We start from the raw sequence: 12,925 nt of genomic DNA, 5'->3' as shown, positions 1-12,925 counted from the left end.
TTCCTAAACTACCCCTTCCGACCTTACTGAAATTACCAAACTACCCCTGAACGTATTACAAATTTACCAAACTACCCATCAGCTATAACACATCAATTAATCAAACTTAACCAAAATATAGACAATATGATCAATTTCTAACAATGTTCAAACAACAATATGAACACGGATGAACATCATAACAACAATATCATATGAACATGATTTTAACAACAAAGAACAACTAAAATTTGATTGAACAATATTTTTGGCAACAACAAACCTATTTTTCGGATTTAAACAACAACAACAATCAAACAAGTATATTTAGATTCTTAAATTCAATAATATTGAACTTAAAATCAACTCTAACAACATTATAACAAACAATTCTTATATTAAACTTTAAACAAGATTATGAGACTAATTCAAGAAATAATCACAAATGGTAAACAAGAAATCAATCTATACACATTTCGGATTCAAAATCAAACAAACATAATATGAACATGAATTAAATCTAAAAATAAAAACGACGGATTCAAATGACTAAAAACCAACATACTTCCCTTATTGCAACTAAATTCTTTTAGGCAAATGACAAAACAAAACTTAAAAAGAAACAATTATGAATTTAAACTTGAACTTTAACAATATTAACAATTTCCGGAAAATACATCAAATACATAAAACAAATTGAGGAAACAATTAATTAAACCTCAATTTGTATTTAACTAACATTAAACTAACAACATTTACCTAAACAATAAAACAAACACGAAATAAACATGAAAAATTCACCAAATAATGAACAAACTAGAAAATTATTTCAACGAAGAACAAACCAAACAAGAATTGAATCATTTATCGATTTTGGATCCGAAAAATACCAAACAAAAATATGGACGATAAATGAGATTCAAAAACCAACTAACCGGAAATGAAACGACGAACAACGACCAACCAACGACGAACTCGGACAGTGATCGACGACATCGACCAAAACTACTCCATGTACGCGAACTCGACTGGACTGAAGCAGTAGCATCCGCTACTGCTGGACATCGGCGCTTGAACTGAATGATGAAGACGAAACAGAAGCAGCTGATGATGAAGAGAAATGGACGCAGCGCAGCTTAATGAAGAAGCCATATCCATCGAGGTTCGCGAGCTCGACTGGACTGAAGCAGTAGCATCCGCTACTGCTGGACATCGGAGCTTGAAATGGACGCAGCAGCAGCTCGGACGCGAGGAGGAGCAGCGGCGACGGTGTGGAGGAGCAGCGGCGACGGTGTGGTTTGGACGACGAAGCAGTGGCAATGGCTGTTCGAGCTAAAGAAGACGAAGTGAGGCAGCAGCTAGGAGGACGCTGAAGTTGAGGACTGGTTCAGCAGTGGAAACGATGATGGTGAAAGGGAGTCGACGGACTGGTCGTTGATGATGAAGACGCAGCAATGGCGACCATGGTTGTCGAGTTCGAGCTTGAAGGTGGTTGTGTGGTTTTAATGGAGGACGGGGGGGGTCGTTTGGACGTGAGGGTGTTTGTGTGGACGAAGAAGAAAGTAAAGGGAAGCCATGGGAGGTGTTTTTTTGAGTTTGGGGAAGAAGAAACCAAAATGGGGGGGCGGATCCTTTCTTAGTTTTTTAGGGTTTTGGTTTTTTTTTTGTTTTTTTGTTTTGTTTTTTTTGAAATGCAAGATAATAGGGTGTTGGGTTATGGACCGGGTTGACCCAGTTCGAAATAGACTGGGTCGTAGGGAAGATTGGGCCATTTTTTTTGGCCTGTGGCTTGAAATTGAAGAAGAGGCCCAATTCCGACTTTCTTTATATTTTCGCTCTCTTTTCTTCTTTTATTTTTCTAAAACTAAATTATAAAAATACTTAAACTATTATTAAGAACTAAATTAAGTTATAAAAGCGCAAATTAACTCCCAATAACAATTAACGCACAATTAAGTATTAATTAAGCATAAAATTGTATATTTGGACATTAAATGCTAAAAATGCAAACGATGCCTATTTTTGTAATTTTTTTATTTTTGTAAAACAAATTTAATTATTATCAATTGTAGAATTAAATCCTACATGCAAAATGCGACATATTTTTGTATTTTTATTAATTTAGCAAATAAACACGCACAGACAACTACAAATAATTATTCAAAATATCACAAAATTGCACACCAAAGAAAAATCATTTTATTTTTGAATTTTTTTTTGGAGTAATTCTCATATAGGGCAAAAATCACGTGCTTGCACATTTGACGTCGGATTTTGATGAATTTGATATGGATAAATTCGTGAGTAAATGGGATCTCAAGTTTTGTGATTTTTATCGTATTCCGAGACGTGGGCTAGGGGTCGGGTTTGGCCAATTTCGGGATTTTTGAGTTAAATTGATAATTTTCGTATGGGTTTCATTCCTTTAGCGTATATTGATGATAATATAATGATTTTGATTAGATCGGGGCATTTGGAGGTCGAATCGAGAGGAAAGGGCGTCGCGGGCTAGAGTTTGGCTTGGCTTGAGGTAAGTAACGCTTCCAAACATGGTTTTGAGTGTTCGAAATCCCGAACTTTGTGTTCTATTATTACTATTGAGGTGACGCAAATGCCAAGTGACGGGCGTGTGGGCGTGCACCGTGAGAATTGTGTCCTGGATCATTCCATGGCACTACTTAGTGACTCTTTCTTGCTGATATCTGTGTTGTAATTATGTGATTAAGTTAATGAGCTGTAAATCATGCTAATTATCATGTTAAGGCTTCGCACCAATACTGTTGAGACCCGAGAGGTCATTTCTTGTTGTCATATCATTAGTTTCATTGATATTCTGTACTCAGTCCTGTTCATGCATACTATATCAGGCCTCAGTCTCGATTATTGTTGTTTGACACATCATATCATTGTTCGGGCTAGTATCATGATATTTTTGAGCATGTGTGTGTGAGACTGGAGAGTGATGACTGAGTGAGGCCGAGAGCCTGATATTGAGTGACAATATGGGACCGGGTTGTACGCCGCAGTGAGATATTAAACACGCCTTCGTTGGCTTGTTATAGCACTTGGGCTTAGAGGAGCCGCTACGGAGTCTTTACACCCTTAGTAAGCGCAGTTGATGATATTGAGGGATGGATGTTCCCTGGGCATGGATCTTGTCCGAAGTCCTGGAGATAGATCTTCTCCATAGGGCTGGAATGGCCTTCCTCGGTACTGGATGACTACGGTCAGTGATGTGTATATATTCAGGGATGGATTTTCCCTAGGCCGGATGGCCATATACAATACCGAGTGGTTGAGCACTTGTGAGTGGAGGTGTACGGAACATTGATCATGCTATCTGTGCATTGGTACATCGAGATTTCCTTATCTTTATACTCCGTACCGTTCAGAGTGTTTTTAATTACTGTTGAGTTTTTTATTTGAATTGCAAGCATGTCTATTTTTCTGCACAATTAAATTGTATTTTCTGTTGAGGTTTGGTTCGTCACTACCTGTTAGTCCATAGTTTGGACTTGTTACTTACTAAGTTGGTGTACCCACGTTACCCCCTGTACCTTGTGTGCAGATCCAGGTATCTCGGGTCACGGTAGCGGTTGTTGATCACTTCAGTGGTGGACTTTTCCTTGGAGATCGCGAAGTAGCTGTCGGGCGATCGCAGTTCCGCCTTCTCATTCCTTATCTCCCTCTTAGTATATTTATTGGATATTCTCATACTATGTTAGTCTTGTTTATTTCGAACAGTTGTAGTATTTTGCTCATGACTTAGTGACACCCGAGGTCGGGCTTGTACTTTCCGCTTGTTTTGATTTCTACTTTTACTTTTTATTGGATGTCTGTTAAAAATATAATTTTTCTTAAGTTTTAAATGAAATATGGAGTATTTGGAAATAAGTTGGCTGGCCTAGATTCACGATAGGCGTTATTACGACCGGGTCGATTTTTGGATCGTGACATCGCGAAACATACATGTGACGCGGTTACACATAGATTTCTTAAGCTATTATAATATTCCTCAATTCTTTTTGAAATTATGAAGTTCAAATGAAATCTTTTAAATCTTAAATTCTTCAATTTCAACTCCTTTTGAAACATTTAATAGGCAAACTCAATCTCGCTCCCTCTTAAGGCAAACAATAAACATAAATTAATAACAATATCAATAAGGCATGATGTAAGCCTAAAACTACCCGGAGATAGGCATAGCTAGTAGCTACGTACGGACTCGCATCACCTCGTGCGTACGTAGCCCCCACAAATAGAAGCACACAATAATTTAGTGCACATATGGGGTTAATTCTCTCTTACAAGGTTAGAAAGGAGACTTACCTTGCTCTGAAGTTCCATAACCGGCTCCAACGCCACTCCAACACCTCAAACCGATGCCCAACGCTCCAAAACTAGCCAAACAATGTGCAAACCAATGAAAATATACTCTAATACTCATAACCATTCAATTTACATCAATTCCCAACTCCGCTCGGAAAGTCGATAAAATCACTCTCAGGCCCACGTGCCCAGATTCCAAAAATTTTCGAAGATAACCATTACACATAACATTACGAACTCAAATATAAGGTTTATTCTAAATTTCATGCCCAAATTCGTGGTCAAAATCCACAAATATGAATTTCTAGGTTTTCTTCCAAATCCCACAATTTCTACTAATTTTCATATTTAAATCCTTATACAAACCATACATTTAACTTATAATAAGTGGGAATCACTTACTTTGACATTGATAACAAAGAATGAGCTTAAACTCGCTCCAAGACCGGCTCTCATGGAGGAAATGAGGTGAAAATGAGCCAACCCCTCATTTTTAAAGAACATACTGCCCAGCCCCGACCTTCGCACCTGCAGTCAAGTAGCCGCACTTGCAGCTTCGCAGGTGCTGTACACCTTCCGCTTCTGCGCCTTCTTCCGATCCTGCGAGGCATTTTTCGCTTTTGCGCTTGCACAGATGCGACCAAAAGCTCCGCACTTGCGGGTCCTTCACCTAGACGGCCTGCTCCGCTTCTACGACTCCAATGTTGCTTCACCGCCCTCCGCGCCTACGACCAAAACCTCGCAGGTGCGGGTACACCAGATATCAGCTGCCTCAACTCTTCTTCAAATTCTAAATTCGATACGTTAACCACCCGAAATCCACCCGGGGGACACCGGGACCCCATCCAATCACAACAACCAATTCCAAAACATAACGCAAACTTGCTTGAGGCCTCAAATCACATCAAACAATGTCGAAATCATGAATCACACCCCAATTCGAGCTTAATAAACTTTAGGATTTCAAACTTCTACATTCGATGCCGAAACCTATCAAATCACGTCCGATTGACCTCAAATTTTATACACAAGTCATATTCGATAAATGACTCCAAAATGACCTACGGGCCTCCGAATCCACCTCCGGACGCGCTTCCAATACCAGAAATTACCATACAGAGCTATTCCTAAGCTTGGAATCCCAAACGGACAACGAAAACATTGAAATGCGCTGCAATCCAAATATATAAAATTCTTCTAAAAATACTATCTTCCACAATAGGCACCAAAATGCTCCCGAGTCACCCAAAATCCGATCCGAACATACGCCCAAGTCCTAAATCATCCTATGAACCCGCCGGAACCTTCAAATCTCGATTCCGAGGTCATTTACTCAAAAAGCCAACCTTAGTCAATTCTCCCAACTTAAAGCTTTCGAAATGAAAATTTTCTTTCCAAATCAACTCTGAACTCCCCGAAATTTAATTCCAACCACGCGTACATATCATAATACCTGAAGTGAAGCTGATCATGGCCTCAAACTACCTAATTACGCGCTAGATCTCAAAACGATCGATCGGGTCGTAATTGTAACATATTATCATCAAAAAGTTCTAAAAACATCTGGTAAACATAAAGGGATTAAATACTACTCTATTGAGATGAGAGACTTACAATTCCTTCTAGCTAATGATTGAGACAAAACTCTAATTAGAAAAGTAGTATTAAAAAATTTGCTATAAGTTAAACTTTTATTAGATAATCATTCTAGAACTGAAGAAAAATCAGAATTCATTAACATTCCTGTGTGTTGGAGTATTTCAAGAATTTATAGAGTTTCAACCAAGATGTTAAAATATATTTCAACAAAGAACAACAAAGTCCTTAGTTTTATTTTCATTCCAATAATGTGCATCTTCCTATATATAAACTTAAACCAGAATACAATTAATGTGGTATATACAGATGAAAGGTTTGATTGTAATTCAATTCTTAGTAGCGTATTTCTAATTTCCTTGAAGAAATTATACAACGACTAAAGAATAGAAAAGAAAAAAAAGTGAAAATTTGTTGCTTTTTTATCTATTGTACTTAGTATCTGTTCACAATTCAGGCAAACATCAAAATTGCTTGTGAGGATTTTGGGATCGAATACTAAAACTTAAGGACCGTTCATGAATTACAAATCATAACACTGACCTCATGTAGTCCAGAATTCCTAATTTATATGCGCACAAGGGTTAAAAAAAGTAGAAAACTGATTTAAAAAATCTGTAAAATCTTATTACCGAGAATCCAATGCAGAACAATTGATGGGTTAGGAGTTGAAATCATGGTGCGAGATCATGGGATGCTTGAAGCTGTAAAAAGTATAATACAAAAATTTGAAACCGAATTCAAAAAAAATACATGTATAAATCTAGTCAGAATTGAACTTGATTCTTCTATGTACTGTAGTCCAAGAAGTTTGTTTTCCTACAAAAAAATGGATTGTAGCTCCGATGCACCTACAAAATAAAATATGATTTTTCTCGTGGAAATGCATTGAATTGCCAAGGTTGGTCTAAAGTGCAAAGAGAACTGAAGAGATTTGCCTAGACCATGTGAATATGCACATACTATGGACTTTTTAGAAGAGTGATAAAATAATATCTTGCAAAAAATAAAGAACATCTCTACAAAAGTATGTACCCAAATTCATCAAATGTAAGCACAATAATATACTATATATTCTCTACCGCAAAATGGTGAGTGGAGTATCAAAAATAGCTTGTGAGGATTTGAGATCGAATATCGAAAAATTGTACTTAATCAAATCATACACTCACCTCCTGTAGTGAAGAATTATTGATGTATGCGCCGAAGGGAGAAAGAATAGAACATATATGTAAATTGGAAAGATGGAAACTGATTTACAAAAGTTGTGAAATCATCCTAATGATAAATCGGTGCAGAAAGGTTGGTGGGTTAGGAATTGAGATCATGGGATGCAACTATAATTACCCGACCGATCGTTTTGAGAATTTACGCTCTGATCCCCTATTAACTGTTTTTCCATGTCTTTTTCTGCTATTGTGATTTGACGGGATGATTCATTTTGAATTTCGGAGTGTTTTGGGACACATAATCTTTAAATGAGAGTTTAAGTCTTAGAATTTAGACTGTAGTCGGAACAGTATGAAGAGGGATCCGAAATAGAATTCTGTCAATTTCGTTAGCTCCATTGGGTGATTTTGGACTTAGGGGCGTGTCCGGATTGTATTTTTGAGGTCCGTAGCTCATTTAGGCTTGAAATGGTGAAGTCGAATTTTTGGAGTTTCGGGCCGATAGTGGAATTTTTAATATCGGTGTCGGAATCCGATTCCAAAAGTTAGAATAGGTCCTTAGTGGTGAATATAACTTCTGTACAAAATTTGGGGTTAATCGGACGTGTTTTGGTTGGTTTCGGCATTGGTTGTAGAATTTTGAGATTTCAAGTTCATTAAGTTTGGATTGGAGGGTGATTCATGATTTTAGCGTTATTTGATGTGATTTGAGGGCTCGATTAAGTTCGTATGATATTTTAGGATTGGTTGGTATGTCTGGTTGAGGTCCCGGGGGCCTCAGGTGAGTTTCGGATGCTTAACGGATTGGTTAGGAACTTAGGCATTTTGCTAAAGTTGCAGCACCTGTTGTTTTCGCACCTGCGCATTTTGAGCCGCAGAAGCGGCTAAGGAACAGTTGATACGTAGTTGGGCATGGTCAGCTGGGATCGCAGGTGCGGCTGGGGGACCGCAGAAGCGAGCTCACAGATGCGGCCCAGTGCCCGTAGAGGCGGCCCAACCCAGTTAAGTGGCTTTCGCACCGCGATGATTTTTTCGCAAATGCGGTCCTATGAGCATAGAAGAGGTCCTATGAGCGCATAAGCGGAAATCGCTGGGCAGAAAAGAGGATTTCGAGGTTTTGAAATTTCATAACACAAAATTCGATTTGGAGCTCGGTGGGAGGCGATTTTTCGAGGGATTTTGAAGGAGAGTTATTGGGTAACTAATCATAACTCTATTTTGATCATATTACATTAATATATTGTTGTATTCCTCGTCTAATTAAGGAATTTGAGGGTGGAAGTTTGGAAATAGGGGAAAAATTTCCCAGTTGAAAATCTGAGATTTGAATGGGAATTAAACGTCAGATTTGGATAATTTTTATACGAGTGAATTCGTGAGTGGATGGATGTTCATAATTTGTGACTTTTACCCGATTTTGATACGTGGGCTCGGTGAGGATTTTTGGGCATTTTCATATTTTCTTGCCTTAGCTTTAAATTCATTAGCTAAATTAGTTGTTGTAGCTATATTTACGTTATGTAATTTATTTGATTATATTTGGGCTACTCGGAGTTGGATAATCGTGGAAAGAGCGTGATTTCAGATTGATTTGAGCTTGGGTCAAGGTAAGTGGTTTGTCTAACCTTATGTGGGGGAACTCCCCTTAGGATTTGGTACTGTTGTTATATAAATGTCATGTGCGTGAGGTGACGAGTGCGTACACAGGCCATTTGTGGAAAAACCCTGTTTTCATTAAGTAAACATCTATGTTTTCCTTTAATTGAGCAATACTAGTACATATAGTCATCCTGTTTAGCTAGGAAAGCATGCTTACATGCCTTAACTGTCTTAACTGCTTTAACTGCCTACCTGGACTCTGTACATCATGATTAGAGTAAGAATTACCTGTCTTCTTGATACAAACTTAATCAAAACTGTAGATTTCCTGTTGAAATTGTTGTTTATATTGAGTGAGTTGTGTATTTACTTTGGGACTACGAAACGGTATTCCGAGAGATCCCCCTGCATGTTTATGTTTGGGATGACGGGACGGTATCCCGAGAGATCTTCCCGTAATGGATATTTACTTTGGGACTACGGAATGGTATTCCGGGAGATCCCCTCTGCACATTTACGATTTGAACTACGGGACGGTATCCCCGAAGATCCTCTATACATTTACGTTTGGGACTACGGGACGGTATCCCGGGAGATCCCCTGTTGTTATCTCTGTGTACTGGATTGATGTTTTTCTGTGATTTCATTTTTCATTGACTGTTAGTATTTATCTTTACTGTGATATTTCATACTGTTTTATCTTTGTATATATATATATAAACCAGTAGGGCCCTGACCTGATCTCGTCACTAGTCGACCGAGGTTAGGCTTGGCACTTACTAGGTACCGCTGTGGTATAGTCATGCCCTTTCCTGCACATGTTTTCCATGTGCAGATTCAGGTACATCTTCCCAGCCATATTTCTAGTGAGGCGAGGCAATCTTAGAGACTTCGAGGTATATCTGCCTCGTCCGCAGACCTAGAAGTCCCTCTCTACTCTTCCTTAAGTTATAGACTTCATGTATTATCTTCGTTGATAGATTTCTGGAGTTTAGAAACACTATTTACTTCTGTAGCTTGTGACTCATGATATTTCGGATTTTGGGAGTACTTATGTGTAGTTCGAGAGTGTTTTATTATATATGTCGAGCGGCATTTTAAACTTCTTTATTTGATTTACCTGGTAAATTGTTAGTTTTCATGTATTCGTTTCATTTCCGCACATTGATAGACTTACCTAATCGTAGAGACTAGGTGCCGTCACGACAATTCACGGAGGGATAACTTGGGTCGTGACAACAATGCACCATAACTTTCCAATTTAAACATGTGGCTGCAATGCAGTAAAACTGTTGCAAATGGCGGTAATCGTAAAAGATGTACTCAATTTAATTTTGGGAGTTTTCACTGATTTCCGAATGCTATGACGAAATCCTACCATTGGAGGATTTTTTTCTTGTTGATATGGGAAGATAAAATCTTTGCCCTACGTATTCCATTGTAAGGGTTTTGAGAGAGAAATTTGAGGAATGTTGGGGAGGCTAAGGTTTGTACAAAGAAGGGAAAAAAAATTGTTAATTGCGTTTGTCCTTAGTGTTTAACACCACCTGAAGTATTAGTTACTATTTTTAAATTCAAATTTCAAATAAAGTAACTAATTATTGTTATGATAAAAATCAAAATATGGTGGATGTCTACTCTTCCTCCATGATTTTTCTCTCAAATGGTTAATGACATATTCAATGACATATTTTCTATGTTTAATGACATATTTCATGACATATTTTCTTCACTTTTCATGCCTATATAAATGCCTTGTAATAGATAGGAAAATACACACAATTGAAGAAGAAAATCTCTTCCTTCTCTCTATCTCTATTCTTGTTCATGCTTTACTAAGTTGCTTTTATTTCTTGTTCATGCTTTACTAAATTGCTTTTATTTCATAACACGTTATCAGCACGAGTCTCTAACCAATTGTATATATATATCTACAAAAAATTTCCTACATCCAGAAAGATTACAATTAGAAGACATACATATCATCACATGGTTAAATGTAAAAAGAAACTACATATGGTAAGTAATGAAATGTAAGAAGGTATGATTATCTTATACTTGTCATTCCTTTAAAATCTCATATGCACATAACTTTGTACTACACTTGTATTGCATAAGCACATATTAATATTACATCTTTTATATCACATGAATGGAATAAAATTTTCGAAGTTCTATATGTTAAAATCATAGTAGCAGTTAATTGTTGATATGATGCATGTCATGGTAACCAAGGATATTTGATATAAATTGTCTTATGCATATTTATGTGTTAACTATCTTCAATCTATCCTGCCGCTTTTAACATTTTCTTTTACTTGGATGAATATTTTTTTCTTTTGGATTTTTACACTTGCATATAGTACCAAAAAAAAAGAAATAAAAAAATAAAATAAAATTGATCGTACTGATTAAAAGCATAAATCATCTTGAAGAAAACAAGAAATACTTCACATCTTTATCTAGGTTGATTAATTACTTCTTTGAAGTTTGGAAAACAAACCAGCTATTGAGAAAATATACTTCATAATTTATGGTCGTATCATTTGAAAGCAAACAATGATTAGTATGACTACTAGAAGAGGTATTTTTGAATATCCATAACCTACTTGATGTTTGCTACTAACTTACCATTTTTAAGTATTTTATATGAATGATGCACAAGCTACAACTGGTAAGTTGTTACCTATAATGTCACTTTTCAGGTAATATAAATGCTGAATTTATGTATTAGTACTATATATGTGTTGTTACCTATATGGTGTACTTTTGATAAATTTATTCACTAATTGCTTGGTTGAATTGAGTGAAGGAAAGTCATGACATTAAATCAAATCCAATAGGTAGGGTATACCCCGAAAACAACAATATTTTTTAGAGAGACTCAATAAATATTATGACAATAATTTTATGATCCTTTTAAACTCTAATAGAATTTAAAAAAAAATATTCTGACTACAAACGATTGTATTTCATATAGATGCTACAAATAATTAATAAAGCTTTACGTTGATTTGAGATTTGTACACTTATTTAAGAAAGCAAATTTGATTTGCTAAGTTGCAAATTAGTTGTGTATAACTTTTTTGGCATGTGATTGAAATTAAGGCTTGAGAATGAATCTCAATATTGTTTAGCCTATTATGCCATTAATTGAGGAATAGACATCGGGATCAAGTCCTGATGCTCCATAATGATAAGAGTTGGGTTTGAGTCCCAATTTATTATGACCTAACATGCCTTTATATTGGTAAGACATTGGGTTTGAGTCCCAATGTACCATATTGATGATATAATGATGACTAAAGAAAAATAATATATTTTTCATGAAAAAGTATGAAAATTGTCCCACTTGATTTGCTCCATTCTTGAAGTGAATGTGATAACAATGCATAATAAATTTCAATGAAGACAAGTGGTTGAACAATGAATGTGGGCATTCCAAATACCAAAATAATAATAATCATCACTATGATTATAAATGGAGAACAATAAGAGTTCTCAAAATAGTCCTTCAAAATGTGAAGGCAATGCTTACCATCAAATTGGTATGAAAATAATAAAGCACGCTGTTGATTATGATACATTCCTTGAAGAAAATGTGACTTATGATAAGCATTGAGAATGCAAATCCATTCCTAAAGTTGAATGTGGCAATATGTGATAAAAGCAATGAATAAAGACATGCAATTCATGATTATATGAATACCACACAACTCACCTCTAAGGGAGGTTTGAGTAAAATAAAGAGAATAAATATTATTGTGTGGTTACATGAATATGTCATTGGTCGCGTACATGTGATATGCCAAATATTATTTTGCCATGCCTTATAAAAGTTATTAAAGACAAAATTAAAGCAAGAAATGATTTTGCTTATGATGATTTTGACCATGACAATTTATTATAATATAATTTTCTCCGTGAAGGAGACATTTACCATGTGAATGGTATGATAAAAGATCTTGTAGTACAAAAGTTATTAAGAACTCCAGAAAAACTAATTTGTTACTACTCGGATGAATAAACTTATTCATGACATTGATATTGTAAAGTCTCAAAAGAAACTTTTTGAGTTTCAAATATATAAGTCAAAGTGATTGACATATTGAGACTATAAATGAAAGGAAGATTGAATATCTTCATATTTCTATAATCATACCGGGTAAATATGAAAGGTTACCCGATTTTCTTTCTATTTGTATTGCACAAATATAAGCATGATGCTGGAATCATATGCCACAAGTAAACTA

This window comes from Nicotiana tabacum, chromosome 22 (genome assembly GCF_000715075.1).
Source record: "Nicotiana tabacum cultivar K326 chromosome 22, ASM71507v2, whole genome shotgun sequence".
In the NCBI taxonomy this organism is placed as follows: Eukaryota; Viridiplantae; Streptophyta; class Magnoliopsida; order Solanales; family Solanaceae; genus Nicotiana; species Nicotiana tabacum.
Note: the sequence above shows the minus strand (reverse complement) of the source record.